Here is a 20,951-nt window from a genome sequence, read left to right as displayed (position 1 = left end):
GGCGGCCGCGGCCGGGCGGGCGGAGACTCCCCGCTGGCAGGTGGGCAGCCACACCCGGGGCCGAGGGAGCTGGGCTGACAGCGCCGCCCGCGTCCGGGGCAGAGCTGGAGCGGAGGGCGTGTCCTGCTCAAATCCCCGGTGTGTGTGCGCGAGGGATGGGTGGAGGGGTGTGTAGGGGCGGGTACATGAAGGCGTGGGTGTGGGCGACAACGGTCCCGAGACTGGTGACCCAGCCGGTTCAGAGATCAATTTCTTTGTCGTGGCACAAAAACTGTCACCCAGGGCCAGACCCAGCCTGGCCAGGTCGGCAGCACTCCCACCTCACCCACACCCTCACCCTTGCTGAAGAGCAGCAGTTCCAGGGCTCCACAAGCTTTAAGAGGAAGAATCACTCTCTTATGTGTGTTTTATCAATGAACAGTGACTATGGTGTCTCTTGATGTATATGGTAACTGTTTTTTATAAGTTCTGGTATATTTGTTTTTCTGTATGTGTAATAGGTGTTTGTGTACTGTGAGTCTGCATGTGGGTTTGCAAGTGGCCTCACTCCAAGGAATCCCCCATCAGGAGACCACTCTACTTTGAGAGGGATGTCTCTGGGTGTCTGCACCTTCATGTATTGGAGACTGCATCCATTTCTAGATCTGTAGTCTGTGCATGTGTGTGTTTTCCTGTGCATTTTGTGTGTATTTGGGTGTATATGTGTGTTTTATCAATAAACAGTGACTATGGTGTCTCTTGATGTATATGATATCTGGTTTTTATAAGTTCTGGTATATTTGTTTTTCTGTATGTATAATAGGTGTTGGTGTACTGTGAGTCTGTGCATGTGGGTTTGCAAGAGAAGTGCCATTTTGCTGCCCACTCGAATAAGATTTTTTTTTTTAAAATTCTGCCTAGGGCCACACTATTTTAGCAAAAGTGAGTGAATAGGAAGTTTGAGGATTTAGTTTCTGGATTTGTGGGTTTCAAACATGGGTACAGAAATGTAAGTAGAATGGAGTTTGACAGGGATACAAAGATAGAGAAAAACTGAGAATCTTGCAGAAGGAAGGAATTGCTCCAGAAGGACATGCAAGTACAAGAATTCTTCCTCCAGTTACAGTTCTTCCCTGTGACTCCACCTCCCCGTTTGCTGCATGGCTTGCCAGGAAAGTGCACAGGAATTGGAGTGTAAAGGAGGGAACTGAAAGTGTAAAAGGAAGGAAGGTGGATGGGTGATAGAATTGGGGGCCAATAGCAGATTTCTGCAATTCTTACAAAGTTTCTCTGCCAGAGGCAGCAGATTCTGGGAAAAACTGAGATTGTCTCTTCTCTGACTCTCAGGACAAGAAAAAGACTCTGCCCTCGTGCTCAGGGGCCCTGGAGTCTGGTCCAGAGGTCTCCTTTTGACTTTGATCAGACTCCCTTTATGGACTTATTTGTTCATCCGACACATTTTTACTAAGCCTCTCTTATGTTAGAGAGTCTAAACTCTCTAAACCCCTATTTCCTGGCTGAGCAGCTAAGGGGCTGGATGGGAATCTTTGAGGCCCTATCGCTTGCACAGAGTGGTAGAGTAAGTCTCATTACCCAAATTTAGAATCCATCTTTCCTTCACCCAAGAACCCTGGCCAGGGTCCAGAGTCACCTTCTTCAACTTCCCTCAATTCTGTCTTAGAACCGTGGTTTTCAAAGTGTGATCGATTCTGGGTTGAAGCATCTGGAGAGTCCCCCTCCAACCCCTCACACGTGTATACCTGGAGTAGCTCCAAAGTCCAGTCTGGAAGGTAGGGGTTCTGGTTTCAAGTCCCAGGTCTTCCTGTGATCACTCCTTCACTGGCTAATGCAATGGCTCTCTGACGGCAACTGACTTGGGCCAGGCTCTCAGTATGGGAATTCGGGGCTCTGTGCAGTTTCTCCCGACTTTACCTTGACCTACGTGGCTCTGCAAGATCCAGTCCTTCCCCACTCTTCTGAAACTGGCCACGCTGGCTTTTTAAGTCATTCAGGCACCATGAGCTTTTTTGCCCCTGGGGTTTTGCAGTCAGTATTCCCTCGGTCTAGCATACTCTTCTTCTTATCTTAGCGAACTTACACTCCTCAGATTTCATCATAACAGTCGTTTTCTCGGGGGAGCGTTTGCCAACTCCTTGGGCTAAATCAATTTTTCCTGGTATACATTCTTAGAGCTTGCTGTTTCTCATAAGGCTTGTGAGAGTTGGTAATCATACATGAACTTGTTAATTGTTTGGTTGCCTCACTCGGTTGTAAATGTCATCTGGTCAGGAACTTGTTTATTAATCTTTCTAGTGTCCCATACAGTGCCTAGTTGATGCTTTGTGTTCAATAAATTTTTCAAATGAATTAATTTATAAAATGGGAGATGATACTAAGTGACAACCAAAATTACCGCTTAAGCCTTGACAACATACTGTCCAAGCAGGGCACAGATTTTTCTCAAGCAAATTTATCTGTCTTTTTAACTGCTGCATCTTCTGATCCTTATCCACAGGTAGTTCCTCCTTACCCAGTGGGATATGTACCCAGACCCCCAAATGGATGCCTGAAAGCATGGATAATACTGAGCCCTACATATACTGTGTTTTTTTCCTATTAAGTTGAGAACTTTTCACCTTTTAACTTAAAGGAAGCCCTTTATGGTTTCTCTTCAGCCTATCCAAACTGCTCACATCGTTATTCTCGTGTTTTGGGGCCATTATTATGCAAAAAAAGGATTGAATACAACATTGGGATACAAACACAACAGTTGATCTGATAACTGTTGATCTAAGATGGCTAGTAAGTGACTAAGGAGCAGGTAAGATATACAGGGGAATGCACTGGGTAAAAGGATGATTCACCGCCCAGGAAGGGCAGAGCAGAATGGTGTTAGATTTCTTTCTTTTTTTGGGGGGGGGGTACTGGGAATCGAACTCAGGACCTTGCACTTGCCAAGCTGTGAGCTATATGCTGCTGAGCTTTATATCCCCGGCCCTTAGATTTCATCATGCTACTCCAATAGCCTACAACTTTAAATTTATGGATTGTTTATTTTTGGAATTTTCCACTCAATACTTCTAGGCTGTGGTTGACTATAGGTAACTGAAACCACTGACAGTAAAGCTTCAGATAAGGAGGGACTGCTTCGATAGCTGTTAGGACTGTCTTTGGAGTCATTTAGGCTTTGCCATGTACTATTTGCACAGACTTGAGCAAATAATTTCATCTTTCATTTTCTCAGCTATAAGACAGAACCATTAAGAGTCTCTTCAAAGGATTATTTTGAGAATTAAATGAGGCAACAGGTATGGAATGCTTAGCATGGTATGGACACATTATAAACATCTGGTAAATGTTATACATTATTACTCTTTTTTTTTTTTTAATATTATTACTCTTGTGGCTACTCTACACTTTAGTTCAATACTCTTGAGTGGCTTTGTTTTGGGCCCTAGGCCCCAGACAGGGAAGTGAATGCAACAGCGTTCACAGACTACAGGTAGGGACAGCCACATGAAGGTGGAATACCACCAGGAGAATGTACAAGGGGCCAGGGTGTGGTTACTTATGGAGGAAAAGGCTTCATGCAGAACAGAGATGATGTTTGGATTAGATTTGGTCTTCTAGCTAATTGGGGCAGAATGCTCAAAGGCAGCAGAGCTTGTTAGGGGAACCCCAGATAGTCTCCTGTGGTTGGAGCAGAGGTGGCGGTTGGTGGGGAGTATGTGGGGGGAGTGGCTGGAGATAAGGCTGAAAGAAAGATTGGGGCCAATCAGGCTTGAGCTGGACCAAGTACCACAGGTGGCAGGGAGCTGGGGAAGAGAATGAAGCCAACCGGGAAGGATCGGATTTGCATTTCAAAAACAGCTCTCCAGGTGGTGGTAGAGGATGATTGAGGGCAGAAGGGGAGGATTGTTGACCAGGACACTGGGCAGGGCTGCTAAACAAACTTGGTGGGAGGCCCCAGCAGGGTGGATAGAGGCTGAGAGCATCGGAAAGCTCACGTGATGGACTGCTTTCTCAAGGGCTGCCAGGCCTCCTTAAAACCCTCAGGGCTGCCAAAGGAGCAGAAATCTGAAAACCAGAGTGTAAAAGCCGCAGGTCTGTTATTCAAAGGACACGTTAAAGACTTAGGACTACTGTGAGGAAGTATCACAAGCCAGGGAGCTTTAGAGCCATAGAAATTTATTTTCACAATTCTGTGTACTAGAGTCTGAAATCAGCCATCATCAGGGCTGGTTCCTTTTGGAGGCTGGGGTAGGCTGCAGGCTTCTTTTCTTGCTTCTGATAGTTGCCAGGTGTGAGCCTTGGCTTGCAGCTGTATCTGCCTCTGTCGTCACATTACTTTCTCCCCGCATCTCTGTGTCTCTTCCTTTTCTTATAAAGACATTGCCTTATTACAGTAGGTTTAGGACCTACCCTCATTTTAAATTAACTAATTACATCTGCAAAGAGCCTATTTCCAAAAAAGGTCATATTCTGAGGTTCTAGGTAGACAGGAATTTGGAGTGGAGGGTGTCACTATTCAGCTCAGTACAGATGGCAAGATGGAAAAAGAGGAGGTCCTGGCAGCTTACAAAGCTGTGTCCAGATTCAGTCTTTGAACAGAGTAGCTCTGAGCCTTAGGGGAAATGGTTTACTTTTCCTCAGCCTGCTTCCTCTTCTATGAAATGAGGATAGTAGCTTTGACAAGTGTCCTGGTGCTGAATCGTGGTCGAGATAAGAGCAGAAAGCATACTTAGTGAGGTAGGTAGTACACAGTAGGCATTCAATAATCATTACTTCTCTTCAGCTCCCCGCTTCCCTGCCCTTAGTAGCTGGGGCCAGTTACATCACTCCCCTCATCTGCCAAATGTGAATAATCATCATCTAGCTCTACCTACCTCACCAGATTGAGACTCCCAGGAGATAATGAGAAAGCTCCTAGTAAATTGCTTAAGGGGTTGTTGCTGTGATTTTTAATTATAATAGTCATCATTGTAATAACCTTTAGCCACTGCCACACTGCTGCACTCTCAGCAGAGCCCAGCCCACTCTTCTCCTGAGCCGGGTCTTCTGTGCCCCTTTGTGCCCAGCAGCGTGGCATGACCACTGGCAGGGTTGGGAGGACCTTGTTGGCCCCAAGAGATGGTCCTTGCTGTTGCTCTCATGAGCCTGGGGTGGGAAATTGATGAACTGATGCTCGGAGGGAAGTGACATCCAAAGTTATCACAGCTGGCCAGTGGCAATTAGAATACTTGGTTCACAGCTCCCGTTTAAGGCCTGAGTGATGCTGTGCCCTGTTGTAACTTTAGCTTCAGAAGCAGGATCTAGGGGCATGTAGAGGCCTAGAGGAAGCTCTGCATAGGTCCAGAGGTAGGGACCTGGCGGGCAAGGGTCCTGCTGAGTCAGAGTCAGAATGGCAAGAAAGGGGTTGCGGGGTCCCTGAGTGAGCACGTAGTGCCTCCTAGGCTGAAGCGGCAGGTTGTGCCGTTCTGAGCCTGGCTGTGGCCGTCCCTGTCTGCTCCAGTGGGAGGGGAAGAGGCCACCACCAGGCAGCAGCGTGGGGAGCCAGCACATGGCGGTAACCCAAGGCTTCAATGCCCCATTGACAGCCAGGGTGGCACTTTTTGGCAGGCTGTGTCCCTCTAAGCCTTGCCTTGGGGAGGCTCTGGAAAGAAGAGAGGGCTTATCCTGTTCCGGCAGTTTCCATCGAGCCGTCTTCATTTCCCTCAGCTGGAGAGCCAGCCCCACCCTTTACCCTGGGCCCCTTGACCCTTCCCCTTTCCTTTCTTCTCTCCACTTTTGGGTTTTCTCTCATTCTCTTTTCTCAGTCTTCCCTCCTTCCCCACCTTCTCTCTAGATCAGAGGTCTAAAGGTAAAGTCTCCAGCCCTACTTCAGGTGCCTGGCTTGGGACCCACTTAAGAATTAGAAAGTCTGGGTGATCCTCCCAAGATCCCCCTGTGATTCAGAAATCACTACCTGCTCTTACTGACTTCTGTATGCCCAGCCCTGTGCTAAGTGCTCCATGGACTTTACATCTTTTTTATTTTTTGGTACTGGGATTGAACCCAAGGCTTCACACTGAGATACATCCCAGCCTTTTTTATTTTGAGACACAATCTCATTATATCACTGCGTTGTCTAGGCTGGACTCAAACTTGTGTTTCTCCTGCTTCAGCCTCCCAGAGTGCTGAGATTACAGGCATGTGCCGCAATGCTTGGCTGTTTTATGTCTTTTAATCCTAGCAATTAACCAGCAAGGGAGAGGTTGTAGTCCCTGTTTCATCAAAGGAGGCTAAAGAACTCGCCCAAAGCCTATGTAGCGCTCAGCTAGCAAGAACCAAGCTGGGATTTAAGTCTTTCTTCTTTTTTTTTTTTTTTTTTTTTTTTTTTTTTTTTTAGCTTTATTAGAATTTTACTTTTCCTCACATCACTAATTCAGGAAGGGTATTTTTATCTTAAGGGAAAAAATAGGAAGTAAGGTAAGTAACGGAAGGGTCTCAGTCTCCCTTTGGTTAATCTGGTCAAGTGGACAGGCATCATCAACTTTTTTTTTAAATGATAATTTAAGTTTATTGGTACAATTTAGGTATACATAATGACCACATTCATTATAGGGAATTTGCACCTGTACATGATATATTTTGATTCTTCTTTTTTTTCTCCATTCCCCTCCCTTCCTCCAAAGCCCCTCCCCTTCCCATGTGCAAAGCTCGATTTTCATTTTGTCCTTCTTTTCTCATTTTTCCTTTCCCTTCCTTCTTTTTCCCCTCCCTGCTCCCTAGTTCCTTTTTCTTTTTGAACAGTTTCTTCGTATTTCACAATATCTGTTGTACATTTTTGTTCTTATTTACATTTTCAGTTTCTCACACCAGAGAGATAATTCGAAAACAACTAATAACAAATGCTGGCAGGGCTGTGGGAAAAGGAACCCCGTTCTCCGCTGTTGGTGGGAGTGCAGACCGGTGTAACCACTGTGGAAGTCAGTGTGGAGATTCCTCAAAAAACTAGGATTGGAGGTTCCATTTGACCCAGCTATTCCTCTTCTGGTATCTTCCTTGAAGAATTAAAAACATCGTACGACAGTGATATATGTTCACCCATGTTTATAGCAACCCTGTTAGTAATCGCTAAATCTGGGTTTTTTGTGTTTTGCTTTTTTTTTTGAGACAGGGTCTCTCTATGTAATTCAGGGTGGACTTGAACTCTTTTAGGTAGCCCAGGCTGGCCTTGAACTCACAGCAGTTCTTCTGCCTCAGCCTCCCAAGTCTGGGATTACAGGTGTGTGCCACCATACCCAGCTATAATAGCTAAATCTTAGAAGCAACCTACATGCCCAACAACCAATGAATGGATAAAAAAGATGTGTTTTTTTTTTTAATATAATGGAATATTACTCAGCCATAAAGAAAGATAAAAGATAAAATTGAGACATTTATAGCTAAATGGGTGGACCTTGAGACCATAATCGTAAGTGAAATAAATTGGACACATGTATAAATACCACAAGTATTCTTGAGTCTTTCCTATACTGCCCCTGATGGGGGTTCCAAGAACATTTAGGATTCCATAAAAGGGCATTCATTTACTCAAATTCTAAGAACCAATTATTCTGGGAGGAGAGTGTTCATTCCAGGACTTCTGCCTCCCCTGGGCCTATGCTCTGCCACCGCCTTGGGGCACTGACCTTTCTATAGTGCCAGCCTTAGTGCTGGCACAGGCTCTGAGCCCGTCTGGTTCTAGGCAGCTGCCCACCTTGCAAGAGAAATGCTACATTGCGGGGAGGTGACAGGCAGCCTGAAGATCCTTTGCTGTTTTCCTAGTTACTGCTTTCCCACTGGCCACCGTAGTTTTTCACAGATGATTTTGAGTCTTCCCGTTAAAGAAGCTTATCATCTCATCTGCAAAGAACAATAGTTTTATTTGCTCTGAATATACTTGGGAGTCTCCCTCAGGCTTCATGATGGCTGGAACTCTGGGGGAGGTGGGCAAGGAGGCAGAGGCTGGGCCCAGGAGGCCCAGCTTCCCGTGGGTGAGCTTCCACAGGGAGGAAAAGCAAGGAGCAGAGCGGCCCGGGGTGAGTGAGGCAGCCTGGGCTTTCTCTCTCCCCAAGTTCACCCCAAGTTCAGACTCCATCCCCACTGTGACCATTTTAGGGGGCAGCCCAGCCCAGCCACATCCTTGCCTGATGGGATGGCTCAGCCAGGAGGGTCCTGGTGGAGGAGCAGTGGCTTTACCACTTTCAGCCACACAGCCCTCTTCACAGGCAAGAGGGCAGAAACAATATGTGAAGTGGCCCAAGTGGGAGCAACTGAGCGCCCCAGCCTGGGTTTTTTACGCTTTGCTCCTTTTAAGGTCAACAATGAGGAGCCGGCTAAAATCCTCTTCTAGACTCTGGAGACTCAGACTCAGTTTATTGGGAAGCAGAGGGTGCTCACGCTGCCCTTGGAGAGCGTTGCTCAGATGCTCGTGGACGTCCGCAATGGCGCTCACACTTGGAGAGCATGCGTTGTCTCCCAGAGAGGGTCCACTGATATCGTCTGAGGCTTTGAATGATGACAGGTTCAGAACCAGTGTCCTCAGGGCTGTTGAATGGATTTGGAGAGAAGCTGATGGCAGAGCCAGGTGGGGAAGGCTGGCCTCTGGGGTCTTCAGGTGCATTGCTGGCTTTGCTGTGAAGGTGTTGAGGGACTGTGGATCAGTCCCTTTTTGTGTCTGGGCCTCAGCTTTCTCAAATGTAAAGTGGACCCTGAGCAGGACAATATCAAGGTCCTGGATAGCTTGATCTGGGGTTTTGGAAGCTGAGTCTCCTGCTGCCCACTCCATGCCTTCTGACCCTCTTGCTGCCTCCCTAGCGTCACTTCCTGTAGTGACGCCGCCCTCGTGAGCATTTCCCTCTCCAGGTTTCTGGACAGATGCATTCTGACTCCTTTCCCCTCCCTCTGTCCAATCACATTGCAGGTGCTCGGGCCTTCTCTTCCTTTCTCTGCCCATTTGCCCTAAATGCACCAGGTGCCTGTGAGTCTGGGGAAGCTCAGCGTGATCCTGCTGTAGGGCTGGATGCCTGGGCCAGGGCCAAGGGGAGGGCTGGGAGAACGCCTTTCCGGAGGCCCCTTGGACACACCCAGCACTCACCTGTGTCTTTGCCCTTGCTCCCTCTGCTCCTCCCTGCCAGGAATGCCAGCCCCCTCCTTCCCCAATCCCTGTCAGAATCCCCTCTGCCTTTTCAAGGCTCAGCTCAGATGCCAGCCTCTATCCCACAAAGCCTTGTGAGCCCTCCCCCACCACACAGTGAGGTTCTCTTTACCTCCCCTGCATTCCCTTAGCACTTTATCTGTTCCCTTCTGGGGACAAGCTCTGCTCAGTCTTAGTTTTATCTAGAGAGGTGGCTCGTCTCTCTCATTAGGTTATGAGCCTTTAAATAGTGGAATGTCCCATGTCTCATTCTTTGCTCTCCAGCCCCTAGCATAAGGCTGTGTGTAGAGCGGGTGCTTAATGCAGGCTTGTGAAGTCTTATTGGCAGCTTTATTGCCTCTAGCCTTGGGGTGGGCTCGTTTCTTTCAAACTGCTATGGCCCACGTCACTGGCAGGCCACGATGTCTCACGTATCCCCTCTTTTATGTGGGGGTTGGAAAGAGGCCAAGTAGGGCAGTGGCTAAAAACTTAAATTCCAGTCTTGATGCTGCCTCTTCCTGGCTGTGTGACTTTGGGCAAGTCACTTCCTCTCTCTCAGCCTCAATTTTCTCAGCTTAGAACAACAGCATAGGAATGGCAAGTCCACTGAGCGCTTGGAGAAAGTTAACTGAAATTTTGTGTGTAAAAAGCTCCGATAACATTGTAAAGAACGAGTGAGCAGTAAACAATTATAATACATTATTTTTTACTTCATGGTAATTGCCCTGTTGTTTCAGCAACCACGTACTATGTTCGAGCATTGTGCTGGGGAGCAGAGTGAGAGGCAGGAAAAGTCATAACAGGATTTCCAAGGTCTTCAGGATTTTAAGGTCCAGTAGAGCCATCGAGACCCAGGCACAAGGAGTCAGCCTGCGGCAGAGACACGGCTGAGTGAGTCGAGCAGTGAACAGTCTTGTAGTTGCCGTGCCATAGGTGACATTGAGCTGGCGTGGCAGGAAGCGGAAAGGGCAACAGGAGCCCGGGAGGCAGGTATTTCTTGTGGAGCATGGAGAAGCATACATGCGGAGGGTGCAGGGTGCAGGGTGCAGGAGAGAGCAGAGTGGAAGCCAAGGGGGCTCCAGAAGCTGCACAGGGAAGGGGCGCAGGGCAGTACCTCAGGTGGAAGGGAGTGTCAAGCTTTGTTTTGCCAAGAAGAATTTGGAGGCGTGATGGTTCTCAATGCCACTATGGGAGGTGGGGCAGGAAAAGCGAGGCCTTCATGGTGGAAGCAGTGGGGAGCCATGGAAGCTCTAAGCAGGGGTGGGATCAGGGAGCACAGAGCTTGGCTCATCTCTGTCCGGGCTGGGGCTGAGAATGGCTTGGCTGGGCTTTAGTTCTGGGCCTCTGCAGGGCTGTTTGTGTACCTGGCCAAGGTTGCGATTTGAATCCTGATTTGTCTGAAGTTCAAGTACAAAATGATCCCAGAAATGTCAGAATTTCTAAGATCAGAGCGAAGCCATGATCTCTTCACCCAGTTCCTTCTGCCACATTAGACAGGCGGCAAGCAGAAACCCAGGCAGGGAGACCTTGCCTGGGAATATTGGAAGAACTGGCCTCCACGAGTTTGTGTTGGGCTGTGGACCCAGGGGCTGGGGGGTGGGTGAGGAGGGTGCCAGGGAACCCAAGGAGGATGCAAATTATGAGCCAGCATCAAATCAGGAGCAATCTGTTGCCAGGGTATATGTGATTTCAGGTGAGTGGGATGCGAGTGGGCTGGAACCGTCATCGTTCCAGGCTTTCCTTCCGGAAAAGAAGAAAGGGCCATATAGGTGGGAGCTAGGGGAATATTGGGATGTGAGGGAAATCAGGGGGTGGCCTGAGAAGAGGTGGCTGTTGCCAGGCAGCAAAAGATTGCATTAGAACAGCCCAGGCCCCCTAGCACTTTGGGCCTGACACTATCTCGCCCTGTGCTGGTTCTTCCTTAACTGGGAAGAAGCCATGGCTTCTAAGGTCCTGGCTAGGAAAAGTGGAGTCAGGAGCAGCGCCCAGGGCTGGGAGGATTCAAAGCCATGTCTCCAGCATGCCCTAGGTGCCTGCTACCCCTGTCTTCATGAGGTCCTGGGATCAAAAGAGTCAAGGAGCACCCAGCCCAGGGCAAACTGTCTTTTGCTTTCATTCCTTGCTCCTCTATCAGCCGGAGTAGCCATCTGACCTGTTCTATTATCCAGCCCTTTATTTGTTGATTAAAAATATTTATTGAGTACCTGCTATGTGCCAGGCATTGCTCCTAGCCTCATGGAATTTATGCCACCACCCTTTAGCACAGAGGACTGTCCCACATTGGCAGGGGGAGGCCGGGGAAGGAGGTGAGCAGTCACTAGTCCTCCCTCTTCCTTCTCACCCTCTGCCCATTCCAGTCCCCCTACCCCCAGATGGGACTTCTTGCTAGAACTACCTCCTGCTGAACTGGAAACCAATCAGAGTTAATTGTTAAACCTAATAGCTGGTGAGAGTTTGAAAGTGCTGGGCTGGCAGGAGGGGGCTGCAGGCTGGCTCTACTCCCCAGGAGAGGGGTGGAGCCACCTAGGTTTTTCTGGCCTCTACTGGCCACCTTTTCCCTAGAAATCTGTCTCCAGGGCGCTCTCCTCCCCAGGGGGCAAGCTGCTGCTTGGACTCTTTACCCTGCCCCTAGCTAAGGTGACCCTGGGAGGTGAGTACTGGCTCTGGCCCTAATCCAAAGGCCTCTGCGTGAGAGCTTTTAGGGGAGGGTGGTGGGGCCCTGAGGATCCACCCAGAGTGCTGGCTTTGCCTCCTGCTGAGTAGCGGTGAGGGGCTTTGGCATAGGGTCACAGTGGTCTAAGTCCTCTACACAGGTCCACCATACAACCTTATGCATCTTCTGAAAGCGGAACCTTTCTCCTGCTCTCTGTCCCTGTTAGCCTCTTCCCTGGGTTTCCTGTTCTGGCCATTCTCTGCCACTAGACTGGGGGAGCAGGGCTCCCTGAGAACAGGACAAAGGCTTATTTCATTCTCTAGAAGCCAAGCCTTAGGGCAGGCCCCTGCCAACTTTAGGGACTGAGGCTGCAAGTCAGCAAGCCCAGCAAGCTGTGTGACCTTGGGCAGGTGGCCTCCTTCTCTGAGCCAGTGTCATGCTTTGAACAAGGGGTCCTCTGATCCCTTTGTTGCTATCTTTGTGACTGTAATAGGTACCAGAGGTAGATATTAGTACTAGGCTCAGTGGGGTTTGTTAAGTGAGTCGAAACCATACTACGCAGACCCGACTTTACCTCAGAGGCTTAGCTGGTGTCAGAGCCAAGGAGGTCACCAGCCCACGTGCCCAAGGATTTCACTGTAGAGCTGCAGCTGCCCCTATCGCAGCCACCAGTCACATGCGGCTACTGAGGCCCTGAAATGTGCCTAGTGTGGTGGAGGAACTGAATTTTTATCTGATTTAATATTTAATTGTATTTGATTTAAATTAAATAAAAATTCAAAAACAGCTGGGCATGGTTGTAATCCCAGCACTTGAGAAGCTGAGGTTGGAGGATCACTGAGTTCAAGGCCAGCCTGGGCCACATGAGCAAGTTCAAGGCTAGCCTGAACTGCGTAGCAAGACACTGTCTCAAAAAAAAAACAAAACCAAAAAACCAAAATTCAAAAACAACACTCCAGTTATACATAAATGTCTATGCATATACATAAATGTATATGAATGTGTCTATATTTAGATTCATAAATACACTTTCAATTGTAAAGGCTAAAAGAATCTAAATATTTGATGAAAATTCAGCATCTGAATCAAGAGATACTGTAGATGTTAAATACATATTGGATTTAGAAGATTTAGTATGAAAAGAAAAAATACAAGATATCTAAATACTTTCTTTTCTTTTTGGTAGTACTAGCTATTAAACCTAGTGCTTTCCAAATGCTAGGCAAATACTCTACCACTGAGCTACATCCACAGTCTTTTTCATGCTGACCTCAAAAATGTGATCTTCCTGCCTCAGCCTCTTAAATAGTTGGGCTACGCAGGCTGACACTCTTACCCCTCCTTTCCAGATGAGGAACGGAGGTGACTTGCTCAGCCCACACAGCTAGAAAGTGGAGGAGCTACTTTCTTCTGGAGTTTATGCCAGATCTGTGTAATTCCAGGACCCAAGCTCATGTACCATTTCTTGTCTTCCTGTCCTCCTGGTTTTTCACGTTCCACATAAAGTAGAAACACCCCACCTACCTGGAGATGCTTTCTTTTTCTTCTTCTTCTTTTTTTAAACTTCTGTCCCACCTGGAGATTGTCCCATCTTCTGTCCCATCTCCTGTGTGTGTGAGTTCAGAGATGTTTCCCTCTCACTACCCTGTCCGTCACATGCCAGCCCAGGCCTGCAGTTGGGGCTCAAAGGAGATGGCAAAGAGCTTATGTACCTGTGCGAAACTACCAGACCAGAGTACTGAAGTGAAAAAGACTTAGGGGTCACCAAGTCCAAGCACACTGAGTTCACAGATGGGGAGATCGAGGTGGGATAGATAGGCTGAGAAAGCAATGCGTCTGCTTTCTCCTGGGTGCTGGAGACCACTGGGCTGACATGGAAGGAAGCGCTAAGGGTAGGGTCCCTGCTGTCCCTCAACTTCCTCCACCCAGTGTATCAGCAGGCTCTGTGGCTACCACCCTTCAGCGTCTCTGAAATCTGTCTATTTTGTCTCTTCTGCAACCATCCCAATCTCACCTTTATCCTACCTCCTGCCTGATTCTCCCGCAGCCGCTCTTGCCCCTTTCCCGTCCCTTCTCCACGCCGAGAGTCAGTGGTTTCCCTGACTCTTAGAATGAAGACTCACCTTCACCGTGGCCTCCCAGGGCCCTTCCAGGCCTGGCCCCTGTGGGCCGCTGCAGCTTCAGACTCATTGCCTTCACTCTTGCTGTGTTCAGTCCCATAGCCACTCTTCTGTGTAACAGGTTCAGCAACTTCCCTGAAGTCCCTCCAAGTCCAGTGCCAGCCTCTCAGCTGCCAGCCCACGCTGGGCCCAGGGCTTGTGCGGAGGAGCTAATACTGTCTCCTCCTTCTAGGTGCCTGGCTGAGGACGTCTCCAGGGAACCGGTGTGCACGGAGGAGGGCTGAGTGTTCCAGACACACCACCTAGTCTCCTGCTTCTGCTGAGGTCGGGCAAAGAGGCCTTCAGGCCCTCAGGCTGTCGGTTTTGATGTGTTTGATTGCTGGGGTGGCATGAGGGTTGCTCTGGCCACAGGTTTCTGGGGGCGTTGAAAAAGGGGGCAGTTGGGCCGGGGATATAGCTCAGCGTCATGAAAGCCTGCCTGGCAAGTGCAAGGTCCTGAGTTCGACTCCTGGTGCCAAAAAAAAAAAAAAAGAAAGAAAGAAAGAAAGAAAGGAAAAGGGCGCAGTGCTAAGGGCTCTCCTTGGTTTGGGCTTGTTTTGAGGTAGGAGCTGAAAAGCACATTCACCAAGCATTCTTGTTGACAGCCTGCTCTGCCTGTATTGCTTATCCATGCCACCAAGGCTGGCGACAAATGGTGTCAGGCTGGGAAGCCAGATTGGCAGGCCCTGGTGCCTGGCTTTCTTTTAGTAAACAGCTCCCAGGTGTAGAGTAGATTTAGGAGAGTGTGTTTTCCTTCTGGCTCAGCCACTGACTACTACTATGTCCCTTTCTGTGGGCCTCACAGTCATATATTCATTGTCCAGGTAGGAGTTAGGGGAAGGTAGGATCAGACTAATGGTATTTTTTTCAAACTTTCCAGCAGGGAAATCCCCTTTTCAAATGAACCCCAAGGATCTCAAAGTACAAAGTAACTAAAGGGGTTATAGTTTCTGTTGAATTTGGGGTAGGCTGGGGACTGTAATTGGTTAATTCCTCAGGCCCCAGTAATTCCCAAATAAAGCCACAGACCCTTCCTTTGCTTTGGGTAGGACACCGGAAATCACTGGCTCAGGGCATGTCAAAGCTCCTGTCTAGCTTGGAGGTGCTGCGACTCTGGCAAGGTGAGGCTATGGAGCGGGAACCAAGCCAGTGAAATTATATTGACTAAAAAATTGCAGAGTAGCACACACATGTCATTGTGGGGTTATTAGTAAGACACCGCTGCCAGGGGCAGGATATTATCCTTCTAGAATCCTCTGGTTTTTAGTTTTGGATAGATGTGAGGGGATTGCTCCTGTGTGTGTGTGTGTGTGTGTGTGTGTGTGTGTGTGAGAGAGAGAGAGAGAGAGAGAGAGAGAGAGAGAGAGAGAGAGAGAGAAAGAGAGAGGGAGAGAGGGAAGGAGAGAACTGGCTGTGACTATGTGTGCTCGGGCACTGGTGTGACTATGAGGGATGGGGCAGGGCTGACCAGTCTGGGGCAGGTAGAATGAACGGTGAACAGAGCTGGAAGCATGTTATTCCTGGGTAGAGGGGATAGGGGTGGTTTTAGCTCCAGTTAAAGGGAGTGATTTGGCTCTTTCCTGCCAGGACATGGGCCCCATGGAGATCTCTGAGCAGGAAGCACTGGGAACAAGGCAGCCTCTGTCCATAGCCACAGTGCAGCCAGGACAGAGGAGATGGATTAGAAGTTCCCAGGAGGGGGCTGCCTGGCCATTCTCTGACATTTGGGCGATGTGTGAGGAGAGAGGGGAGAGGACTCAGGAAGAGGAAGCAGAGGTCTGTTTGTACACTTATTCTGCACATTCCTTCAGCTTCCCGAACCCCTGCAAGGAGCCAGGCTCAGGGGCAGGCAACGCCGTAGGACTCAGAGCCAAGAAAGATGAGACTCTAGGTATTAACCACCATCCGGTTACTGAAGGGACAGGAAATAGGAGAGGGAACAGATCTTCATAGGCTGCCTGGCACAGCGGAGGCCATTGGCCTGCAAGTCAAAGCCCCACATTCAAGTACTTGCTCTGCAGCCTTGGCCTCAGTTTCCTCATCTGAATGTGGAATGTGGATGAATTGTCTACATTCTCCTGCCCTATCTATTTCTGTTTGTTTTGTTTTGTTTTTTGGTTTGGGGTTGACCCAAGGCCTTCATACTTGACTACATCCCCAATGCTTTTTTTTTTTCTTTAATTTGGGACAAGATCTCATGAAGTTGCTAAGTTACCCAGGTTGGGCTGGGACTGTGATGCTCTTGCCTCAGCCTCCCCAAGCACGTTCTTATTGTCTTCTGGGTGTCAGAACTGCATGTGGAAACTGAGGTGCAGCCAAGTCCACACACTGAGTAAGAAGAGGAGCTGGGATTCAAGCCCAAGGAGTCTTGCTTCAGAGAGACCACTATGACCACTATGCCTCCTGCCTCTGCTCAGCAGACCAAGCTGCCCTCAGTGTGCTTGCATGCCACTCTGTGACACAGAGCTCACGACCTGCAGAGACAGCGAGACCCAGGTTGCACTGCTCTGCCTGTTGGAAAGGGCTTCCTTATGTCACACAGAGATCTGCCTCTGTACCCATCCATCCGCCCATCCATCCAGTGTTTGGTGCTGTGCTGGATGTTTCTGGAGATGTAAAGATAAATCATCCATGAACTTGCCTGGAAAATCTCTATATTCAATGCTGCATTACTGATCTCTCACTTCGTGCAAGTGACTCTGTCACATCTCCCACCCCCCTTGTACTGGGGAGTGAACCAAGGGCCTTTGCGCTGAGCCACATCCCCAGCTCTTTGTTTTTTATTTTCATTTTGAGACAGAAGCTTGCTAAGTTACTAAGCTGCCCAACTGGCCTCAAACTTGCAATTCTCCTGCCTCAGTCTCCCAGAGTGCTGAAGTTGTGGGTGTGTGCTACCATGCTCAGCTATATTGTCTTATTTAATTGCAATGATTATAGAGGAGGTGCTGTTATTGACCTCTTTTTCTTTTCTTTTTCTTTTTTTTCCTTTTTCCTTTTTTTTTTTTTTTTTGTCTTTTTGAGACAGGATCTTGCTATGCAGTTCAGGCTGGCCTCAAACTCACTTTGTAGCTCAGGCTGGCCTTGAACTCACAGCGATCCTCCTGCCTCAGCCTTCCTAGTGCTGGGATTACAGGCATGTGCCACCACACCCAGTTGAGCCCATTTTCTAGAGCAAACTGAGGTTCGGACAGGGTAAGTGACTGACCTAGGATCACATGGCTAAGAAACCACAAAGCTAGTGTTTGAGTTCATGTCTACCTGGCTCCAGAACCTGTGAAGGAAATCATTGTCCTCACCTGTTACTCCAGAGGAGGGATACCTGTGTGCAGGTGTGCCTGGGATGGAGATGTGAATGGCCATGGAGAAGGACAGGCAAAGTGCCGCTGAAGTTCAGAAGAGAGAGTAGCAGGAAGAAGAGAGCAAGGGACGCTTGAGCAGGTTGGAGGGCGCTAGGATTGGACGCTTGGTGTGGTGGGGGCTCTCTGTTGTCTGGGAACAGGCAGGGAAGGGGGCTGCAGGGGTCATTACCTCTGATCCGAGCTGGAGCGCTGCGGCGGGTTGGGGGTTGAGGCCAGCTGTGCTTTCAGACCCCACAGAAGGTGCCTCTACCCTCCATACTGTTGTGTTCAGAAGTGTGGAGGGGTTTGATCATCTACAGCTGAACACAGGTGCCCCGTTGCTTCCTTTCTCCCAAGATGGAAGGGGGGCAGCCGCCTTCTGCATGGCAGACAAGGGTGGGGTCATCAACAGGTGCTGGTGCTTTCTTCCCCTGTTGGTGGTGGTGAGTGGGGAAAAAGTACTCCCTCAGGCCCTCTGGCCAGGTGCCTGCCCTCCCTCCAGAAGCACAGAACTCCAGGAATCAGAATGGATCCAAGCAGCCTTGGTGTGAGAAGGCTTCTCAGCCTCTCGCTGGGCATTAGACTGAAGCACAAGCTTCTGACCAGCGGAGGCATCCTCCCCCAACCAACCTCATGGGCTCTGCCCCAAAGGTGCTTTGGGCTTTTCTCCAACTGCTCAGATAGAAAGTTGGGGGAAGAGTACGCTGTTGGTGCTGGGAGCCTGCTTGGTTTCAAAGATGGAAAAAGATAGCCATATTTATTGAGATGGACTCACAGCATGCCCAGAACTTCACTGTCCCATTTTTCAGATAAGAAAGCTGAGGTTTGGAGGAAGAAAATGACATAATTGCACTTGTCACACGGAAGGTGGCTGTGTCATTGTTTTCTCAAGGAGGGATGGATGTACAGAAGATTCAGCATGGAAAACTGCCCTTCCCTCCCCGACCCTGGCCCATTCACTCCTCTCCTGACTCTGGCTGCTGTGATGGCTCCTAGCCTCTCGTCCGTGTAGTAGCAGATCACGTGCAGCTCACTGCCTGCCTAAGAGCCAGAAGGGCTGTCTCTGGGGGCCACAGACGGGTGTCTAGCATTCCTTCTGTGACTCCTCGTCCCTCCTTGGACTCTCTCCTGCAAGGAGAGGTAGAGAAGGTCCAGGGGAATTATTCCATTGGGGTTCTTCAACCCCGTGGCCCTTTATCAACTGGCTTGCACCAAGCTCAAGTCCTTTGTGTTTTTCCTGTGCATGCTCTTCATTTCATCACCTCTCTCCAATTATCCCATAATACTGAGAGACAAAGCAGGGAGGGTATAATTACCCCCCTTTTTCTTTTGGTTTTTTTGAGACAGCGTCTCACTATGTAGTTCAGGCTGGCCTTGAGCTCACTTTGTTGCCCAGGCTGGTCTCAAATTTGCAACGATCCTCCTGCCTCAGCCTCCCACATGCTATGATTACAGGTGTGCGCCACCATGCCTGGCTAACTATCCCTCTTGAGGTTCAGAAAAGGTAAGTGACTTCTCCAAGATCATCCATCAGAAAGTGACAGAGCAGAGCTACAGCACGATATCCAGAAGTCCTGATGTCCTTCTCCTTGCCCTGTGCTGACGGTCACTGGGACAGCCTTTGGGCTGGCCTCTCTGCACCTCTTTACCTCCAGGACTCCCTCTCTGCTCCATCCCAGTGTGTGTGGGTTGTGTCCTCAGAGCTTCCTAGGTCTCCTAAGCCCTACTGAATATAGCCTCACTCACCACTTCTCCAGCTGAGGGTCCCCCAAATTGGGCCCCAATCTACTGCTATTGCCAGTCTCGCTAACACGACAGGCTGGGCTTTTTCTTCCTCCAAGGTGGGCAAGATTGCGGGATACCTCTGGATTGTCAGTGGCATGGGTTTCAGCCTCCTGTGAAGGGAGTGGATGGGGAAACTGAGGTTGCTGCATTTAGGGAAAAGGGAGGGGCAAGTCTAAGAAAAGGCTGGGGCTAGGCTGATGGGGCGGGCCCTCCCCAGGAGAACCTACAACCTTGTTTCACTAAGTGGAACACAACATGTACTTAGTGTTTATATTGTGTGCTACTTTGGTCCTAGAGAAATCTTAAGGAAAATGCTGGGCTCCCCGAAAAGGGACACCTGGACCAAACCAGAACCAGAGACCTGGGTTCCTAAGAGCTCTGGGGGTTCATGGTCAGGAAAACTGGGATCCTGGGATTAGTGGTGATGGTTGCACAACTCTATAAATGTACTAAAAGCCATTGAATTATATACTTTAAGGTGGTAAATTTTATGGCATATGAATGATACCATTTTTTAAAAAAGAATACCTGTTACCATGTTAGAGTATGCTCCGTACATGGTAGGCACCCAACATATATTGTTGAGTAAATGCATTAATGGAGGTAGCATCTTTTTTTTTTTTTTTTTTTTTGGTTTTTCTCCGGTACCAGGAACTGAACTCACGACCTTGCGCTTGCCAGGCAGGTGCTTTTGCCACTGAGCTAAATCCCCAGCCCCCGGTAGCATCTTATAAAGCACATCTGTCTGACTCTCTCAGTAGCCTTGAGGAGGAAGCAGGATAAGAATAATGGTCCCCATTTAACGGGTAAAGAAATGAGTCCTGAAAAATTAAGTGACTCATCCAGGGCAATTGAATTAGAGTTTTATAGAGTTAGGATGGGTTTTTATTCCAGCTTATCCAACCCTGGGTTCATTAAGCCAACCTTGATGGAGTATCTGTTTGATAGTGGTGCTACCTCTGGGGATGCTGAGGTACTGACTATCAGCATGACCAGCCCATCTCTGCCCTCCAGTGGTCTGGAGACTCAGATGATGAATCAAGCATGAACAAGATAGTGTTACTGGTGTTTGGGAGATGCCCAAAGGGTTCCTAAGCCAACCTGCGGAGGACGGAGTGACTACCTAGGAGACGACAGCTAACTGTGGGAGGATGTGAAACTGACCACAAGAACGGGCAAGGTGGATGGGTTGGCTTTGATTCAGAAGGGCATGAAAACAGTGGCAGGCACCTGTAGTCCCACCTACTCGGGAGGCTGAGGCAGGAGTATCCCTTGAGCTCAGGAGTTTGAGACCAGCCTGGCTGACATAGGGAGACACTGGTGAGTTTTAAGTAGGGGAGGAACAATGGTAGATCATCAACACACAGCCCTTGATCCAGGGCTGTGGATCAAGGGCAAGCCCATCTCAGCCCATTCTCCAGTACCCCTCTCTCTGCCTGCCCTCCTCCTCCACACTCGGTGCTGGGCACAGGGTGGGCCTGGTGGAGTTGAAATGCAGCCCAGATGTTCTGCTTCACAGACCAAGCTCATCCTTATGTCACCACCCTAGTGGCTCTTGTCAGTCCGCTGTCCCTGACATTGCTACCCTGGCCTTGGAATGATCACAGGGTAAAAACCACTGGTAACATTATTAAGAGCTAATCATAAAAACCAATGGCCATTTATGAAGCCCCTACTCTATGCCAGGCATGGTTGTAAGTGATTTATGTCTGTCTCACCTAATTTTATTTAATCCTCACCCTAAGAGACAGGTAATAGTATTATCCCCAGTGGGCAGATCAGAAACTGAGACACACACACAAAAAGATCTCATAATTTGATGGAGCTGGATTCAAAGGCACAAGCTGCACTGAGAATTTAACACTGGACTGTAGAGC

General features: G+C 48.9%; 1 protein-coding gene across 6 annotated transcripts in view; it reads left to right on the top strand.

The window, feature by feature from the left end:
* Positions 1 to 20,951, top strand: part of Epb41l1 (erythrocyte membrane protein band 4.1-like 1) — a 118,242-nt gene that overhangs the window by 1,339 nt on the left and 95,952 nt on the right. For all 6 annotated transcript variants that reach the window (XM_005384755.2, XM_005384756.2, XM_005384758.2 and 3 more), the window contains exon 2: positions 14,145 to 14,236. The gene's annotated coding sequence lies outside the window, so the exon portion shown is untranslated. The remainder of the gene's footprint in view (positions 1 to 14,144; positions 14,237 to 20,951) is intronic.

This window comes from Chinchilla lanigera, unplaced genomic scaffold (assembly GCF_000276665.1).
Source record: "Chinchilla lanigera isolate Chin_1 unplaced genomic scaffold, ChiLan1.0 scaffold00021, whole genome shotgun sequence".
Classification (NCBI taxonomy): Eukaryota; Metazoa; Chordata; class Mammalia; order Rodentia; family Chinchillidae; genus Chinchilla; species Chinchilla lanigera.
The sequence above is the reverse complement of the archived record's forward strand: the minus strand, read 5'-3'. Positions and strand labels throughout refer to the sequence as shown.